Genomic DNA, 7,569 nt, shown 5'->3' on the forward strand with positions numbered 1-7,569 from the left:
ACCGCCTGCAACGCCGCCGAGCATCTGGAGATGACCGAGGACACACCGGCGAGGCAACCAAGGCGCTCGCTCAAGCTCCGCGAGAATCTCCCGCAGCTTCCCAAGGATCTTGGCATTGCGGGCCGTTGTGTGGACCGTGGAGGCCATCGACGACACGGCATTATGATCCTCTAAGGGTCCGTTTGGTTCAATGGATGAGGTGGGATAGGATGGGGCGATTCCTGTTTTTGTGTTGTTTGGTTCAGGGGCAGCAGGGATGGGATGATCCCTCCTGAGAAATATTATCTCAATATGCTGGATGAAGATATCCCTCAAAATATATGGGATGAAGCCATCCACCTTTGCTAATCATACACATTAGTAAAATGATTAATGATATTAGTATACTTGTATTACTTATTAGTACATATTACTACGAGATTAGAATTTGTAAGGGTTAATATACTAATTATTGCTAATTAATGAGCTAATTAGAGTATGATTATGGTTAATTAGTATATTTTATTGTTAATTAGTAATGATTATGGCAAGAGTAACGTTAATACATGTTGGTGCATGTTGATTAGTGTATTATTAATAATTATTATTTAAAATTAAAAAATATAATTAGTTGATGATTCTTATCCTCATCCGTCCTCGTCCCTCCAACCAAACAAAAAAGAGACTCATCCCATCCAACCAATCAAACAAAAAACAGGATCATCCCATCCCTAAAAACAGGGACGGCCCTATCCCATCCCATTTTGTCTCCCAACCAAACGGACCCTAACTTCATCTTACTGAAGTGACTTCATTTTAAATTAAAAGTACTATATAATTAGTCAACAAATATTTAACTAGCTACGAAACTAAAAAATATTATATAACTAATTAAAAAACGTTAAGCTCTAATAAAATTAAGATTCAATATTAGATGTCAATCATAAATTAGACGAATTCTTAAAATGAAGTGACGCTCTGACTTGATAGGATGAACTCATAGGATCCTCGTCAGCCGCGTCGCGGTCGTGTGGTTCGACGACCTGGCCGTGCTAGCTCGGCCTGCACATGTAAAAACTTTGCGAGCTTTGATTTTGAAGTGGATACATTTGTTGTTCTGCTCTCGCAGGAGATCCTTCTGAACTTGGATCGATTTCTTCAGAGATGGGGAGACCAGAAATTGGGAAGGCCGTTTTTTCCTGTTATTTTATGTTTTGCAAGGGCAGCTTAGCTATGCCTTTCTGTTAAAGTTAGGCGGTATCTGCCCTCTGTCCTCAACCGATGGCATGCTCAACTGCCCTGTCAGCATACAGATGTATGTGCAACTTATTATAATCGCAGCCTCGGGATCGCTGCTAACAGTCACATGCCTGTTGGTGAGAAGAACACAAAATATAATTATAGTAGGGGATTTTTACGGTACATCACTTTTATAAGGGTTATTGGTTTTATTTGATCTAACGGCCGGCTGATTTCCTATTTTACAAGGGGTAATATGTTTTTATTGACCCTCTAAGGATTAATTCAGTCTTTGCATGTCATACATTTGTATTAAATAAGTGTCTTCAAATGGAGTAATAAACATGTACATGAAAACAGACTATTGAGAATTTATTCTTCCTTAAAAGAAGAATTAGTATTGGCATGTCAGGTTAGCTGCAACATGTGTAGATTTTACATTTCAATTTAAAATGGAAAAAAGTTTCAAACTTAACCAAACCTATTTACATTGAATTGTATACTAATTACTTTAGAATCTATATTCGGTCAAAAATAACATTTTGTCAGTATCGGTTTTATTCATATAAAATATGAACATGATACTCTAGTATAACTTATCAATAAATTTTGTATAAACATAGATATATCAAGTCTCAGTGTGACAAATGCCTTTCAATCTGTTATTTAACAGTATATGGACTAATTAAAGTTGGGAGAACCAAAGTAGCCACTTCCTACATGCACATCTAAGATCAGTTCACACTATTTTTTAAAAGTAAATTTTACAAATCTATAATTATTTATACCTTTATAACATAAAACTATAACTTTTGACGTCTATTTCATAAAACTACAACTAATTGTGCCCTTTCTAATGTAAAACTATAACTTTTTAGCCTGATCTCACCTGTCATCCACATGTTTTCAGCATAAGGGAAAAATAAGTAGTGTGTGGCTAACGAATGGGACCATACCAAAAAGTTATGGTTTTACGTTAAAAGGGGCATAAGTACTAAATAGTATTTAAATAATACTAAATAGTATATAAATAGTAATTTTTAATATAAAATTGCCACAGAAAATGGATAAGTTATTATAATATTATATTCTTACACCATCGCGCGCTAACGTAAATATTGCTAACCATTCTGTTAGTAATAAATAGTAACTCGAATTTGAATAGTAGTAGTAGTAGTAATAATAATATAGTTATAGAGTACAATATTGAAAACAAATACAGTTATAGAGTACAATATACAGTTATATGAGTAATGTGTGGCTAACGGGTGAGATCAAGCTAAAAAGTTATGGTTTTGTGTTAAAAGAGGCAAAAGTAGTTATAGTTTTGTGAAATATGTCTCAGAAGTTGTAGTTTTATGTTACAAATGTACAAATAGTTATAGGTTTATGAAATTTAATCATTTTTTGAATATACACCTCTTTTAATTAGCATGTAACAATATTTGGTTTGGAAGGATAATACCAGCATTTAATGCATTCCTTAATATCTAGATTTCTACTAATCCTAAATTAACCTTGATCAATTAACGTCTGAGATTCAAATCCCCTCTTACCTCCACTGAGGTAAGATGATGTACAGTAAAAGGGCCCTATTATATTATAGAAAAAGTTCTTGTGAGGATCCGTAACGTCTTAAGAGTAGATTAATTAGAATATTTAGAAACCTAACTGGCTTTAAAAACTTCATAAGATAAATTTATCTCAATTTCTATCTAAATATACTCTAAATTTATATATTGTGCCTATTCTATCGCTCAAAAGAGTTTTACAACTTATAGTCAATCCTAGTAAAATACTCTAGGAAGATAAATGCGTAAAAGTATATTGCAAGTATGTAAATACGGAAACGTAAATAAGATAGAGAGAGCAAACTCGGTACAAGAGATTTTTATCTCATGGTATCGATGGTATGAATGTCACCCCTAATCCATGTTGGAGCTCCACAAAGAATATGCTCCCGGTCGGCACCTGATTACGGTTCTTGAGCCACCAAGGCAAGACCTCAAACCAGATAAGTCACCAAGCCATAAATACAATGCCTCACCACTAGCCAATCTTCTGGTCACTTTCCGTCGTGAACCCTTTCGGAGGTTGATCCAAGGTAAGGGTCTTCGTGTCCCCGTACAATCGTTTTGCCGTCGCTCCACACCAAGTCGAAGTCAGCAAGCTTGCCAGTGAGTCAACAAGACTCTAAAGTGCTGGTGTACCTCTTGGTACAAGTTAGGATCACTTCTTGATCCACTCTCTAGGTAGCTATCATCTAGCAACACTCTCTCTAGACATATAAGCACTAATCACTCTCTAATTATTGTGCTTAATTACCTTAGATGATCACTTTAAACATTTTGGTGGCTTGAGTGTATTCTCAAGTGTGTATGAGCTTCCTCTAGACTCCAGCAATATATCACACCTTAAAAAGACTGAGTGAAAGGGTATTTATAGCCTTAAACCTGCGCACTAGCCGTTAACCTAACGGCTCAGAAAAGTTGTTAATATCGGATGATCCGGTGAGAACGGTAGTACTAACACCGGATTATCCGGTGAGTACATCTTCAGAAACTAGTCGTTAGACTTCTACTCAAAGTCTCCGTGAACACCGAACAGTCTAGTATATCCATCATCTCCATCATTGAACTATCTGGTGAGTATATTTGAATCATCCGAGCATTGGCAGCCTCTCTGTGTAAATTGCTCTGGTGTACACAACATCTATCACCGGACCATCTGGTAAGGTATTCTTCGATCTTCAATTCTTGAAAACGCTTCTACACGAAATACTCCAATGTGAAGCATCCGATGTGTACAACATAGGCACCAGACCTTCCAGTGAGTTGATCTTCATTCTTCTGTGCTTGGATCTTCTCTGGAAGAATTAGTTTGGCATCTACATTCTCCCATTTGTCAAACATACTTTGCTGCTTTTGCACATTTGACACCGTATCAATCAGTGAGGTATAACTTTTTCTGGACATAATGCTTCAGTGCGTACAATTCTTTCAGCACCAGACATCCGGTGAGTATATTTTTCCTATGACTTCTTCAATTCAAACCAAACTTGTTCCAGCTACAGTGACTTCTTTATATATTACATACATAAGATCTACTAAAATATATATTTGACAAACACGTTAATCTCATTAACTATATTATTATTAATTATCAAAATCACTATTATAATTTAATAGAATTATTTTTACTATAGTTCTACTAGAGAGGAAGAGGTTGGATGGTACTGCAACAAATGAACCAATCCCCTGCCCCTCCTATCCCCCTCTAGTCTTACATTAACCAACTCACTGGCATACCTTTTGTACTCTTAGTTTAACCTCTGATTGGAGCCCAGAAGAGGCCACGTACAAAGGTCCTTTTGCACCATAACAGCATCAATCGTGTGCTCTGTAAAAGTCATATGGAACAAGCTGAGGACCAGAAGGCATAAACCCCTATGACTTCTACACCACTGTAAAGTGTAAAGTTCCATTGCAGAGCCGACACATATGTAAAACCTGCATTCAAACAAAGTGCCGATTCATGATTCAGTCTTTTCAGTAAAAATAGGCCGCAATGTACTCCATTGAATTTCAGTAAATTTAACCTTCTTTTGCTTGAATCAGGCTCCAATTCGTGGTGAGACTTTTCGACTCTGCACTGCTCTCGAGCACTGACTGAATCGTTTACCTTTGCAGCAAGTAAAACCATGGCGGCCACGCACGCACGCGCGGGAAACCGGGTGATCGGAATCATCAGACGTTTCCTCCGCAAGAATGATACCACGTCGCTGAAGTAGGTTGGAAGCATACGGTTTAGGCTACTTTGAACACGCATCGGTTATTTGATTCGGCAGATACCGGTTTGGACCCATTTTCCAGTACACCCCTCGCAGTCGGCTCATCACCCACAGGGCCTACCATACCCTACCTGCCCTGCCCTGCCCTGCCCTGCCCTGCCCTGAGCCCCTGACCCACTTTAGTTGCAGCCGGTGCAGCAGCAGCAGCAGGCAGTACTACTCGCTCACTCATGGCCTGCTCCTTTGGTTGCAAGCAAAGAGCCTCGTAGCAAGGGGGCAGTTACCATGTCCGCGGCAATCATTGGAGCCCGGAAAGGCCAACAGAAAAATTAGATGGCAGTGAGTGAGACCGTGAGAGGTGAAGGCTCAATTGCTCATGCTCAGCGCATTGGAGTGAGCTGCAAGCAAATCAAGGTCTGGAGGAGAGAACAAACTGCTGCCTGGGTCCAAAATAGATATCATCTTATAATGTACGTAGTCAGACTTTTAGAATTCTAAATAATATATGCGCTAATGGTTTTTTTTAGCCTCAACACGAGATACAAACTGTATTATTTGAACATACACCAAACACACATCACATCCTACACATATACACCCACCCACCTTAAGTCACACGTTAGACCTACCACATATACACATCTACTGAAGAGATTCAGTAAGCATCCACCTCTGCAAGCGACAGTCACGTCGCGCTCCTATTGTGTTCAACAGGTGTTCAAGACTATTAGGAAAAAATCTATTTATGGAGCATGCTCCGGTACGAGATCGGGAGCGCATTCGCCCACTGGCAAAATAACCAATATGCTACTAGCGCGTTCGCATGCACCAATGTCTTTAAACATGTTCCATACCAAGGTATTCATCGTCAAAAGTACTTTCATATTGCTATCACCTTTTGTAAACATATATCTAGGAATATTGTTGGTGATATGTCATAAAGACAATCATAAAAATGATTATATCATGTTTATATTTATGTACTTTTAAATAATATATTATTCTATTTTATAGATAATTATCATTTATATTGATAAGTAAGGATGACTCGTTAATAAAGCTCTTTGTTTATATTACGATGTTATTCTAAATGATTTCGGGTCTCATATTATATTGATGATTAAAGGACAGTCATATGTATTGATTGACGATCATATTTTACGAATCATAAATATAGAGATATCAAATCAATAATGTGGACACATGTTAGGGAACTTGATGTTGGATTAACTTACCTTGAAACATTGATGGACTGTTATGTGATTTGACATTAGTTATAGTCTCAAATGGTGTATTTGCAATATTCTTAGACCTAAGATTGTCATTGGTCCTCAGATTGTGCAGTAGCATACTTAGGGGGTGCCAAACTGTGACACCCAAAAATCCTAATCTAGTCATTAAGTATGCATATGCATCATAACACCACATTTCATGTTGATTTTGATCAAAGTAATTAAACTTGTTGTGCAAATGTTACGCTTTTGATCAATGCATATTTCCACCGTATCTTTATAGTGAAAACCGTTTAGAGATAGTTAGCAAGACCCTAAGGTAATTTAAGAAGGAAAAGAAAAGGAAAAGAAAGAAATGAGGAAAAGAATGAAGGCTTTTAGCACATAGGCTCTTCCCACGGTCTGTAGCGCAAAGGCTCCACTTAAAGCCATCGACCAACTCTCACTCGCCCTCTCTTTGTTCATTCACTCTCTCGCTCCCTCCCCTTCACCAAATCGAGAGAGAGAGAGAGAGAGAGAGAGAGAGAGAGAGAGAGAGGGAGGAAGAGGATCACCTCGACCACCTCAATGGCTGAAGATCGACATAGAGGACTTCCTAGAGCTCTCTGAAGGCTTCCAAGCTCTTTCCCACTATTTTCTTTGCCGGAGACGCTTCCACGTGACTTCTTCCATTTTAAGGCCAAACTCCACCTCAGAGCTTGATCTTCGAATCGAAGCTTCCCCGGATTTCTCTAACCCCCTAGAAAGCTTCCCCACGTTGGGCTGAGACTTCCCCTATCATTTCCCCATCATTCCCGAGCTCTAATCGGTCCCCAATCCATTTAGACTCAAGCTCCACCCTAGCCATGGACTTTATCCATGGGGTCCTCGAGTTTGGCCTTGTGCATATTGCCAAATCACCAAAGAAACACATCTCTAGTCTTGTAGAGTGTTTTGGTAAATTCATGCTCAAAGCCTTCGTCGGCGACCTCGCTGAGGTGTCATCGGTCAAGCCTAGGGGTCTGACTGCCAGATTGTGACTTGGTTGGTCTAACTTCTAGTCAAACTACGTAGTCAGGAGACAATACCATTTTATTCTCTGTTCAACCCCCATGTCCTGCCTGCCACATGGGTCGGTCTGACCGCTAGCTACTCAATACATTGCAACCTTAGGTTTACGAGGTTCAAACCTCTTTTAACCCAATCTCTTAGGCATTCTTTTGCAAATATTTTCGAAACATGACACATTTCATCCCATTCAGGATCATTCATCATAAACATACATTTCTTTGTTCGTTTGTTTATTCGATGCATTCTTAAATTATTTAGAGAGTGATACATCAACGGTTC

This window comes from Phragmites australis, chromosome 1 (genome assembly GCF_958298935.1).
Source record: "Phragmites australis chromosome 1, lpPhrAust1.1, whole genome shotgun sequence".
Taxonomy (NCBI): Eukaryota; Viridiplantae; Streptophyta; class Magnoliopsida; order Poales; family Poaceae; genus Phragmites; species Phragmites australis.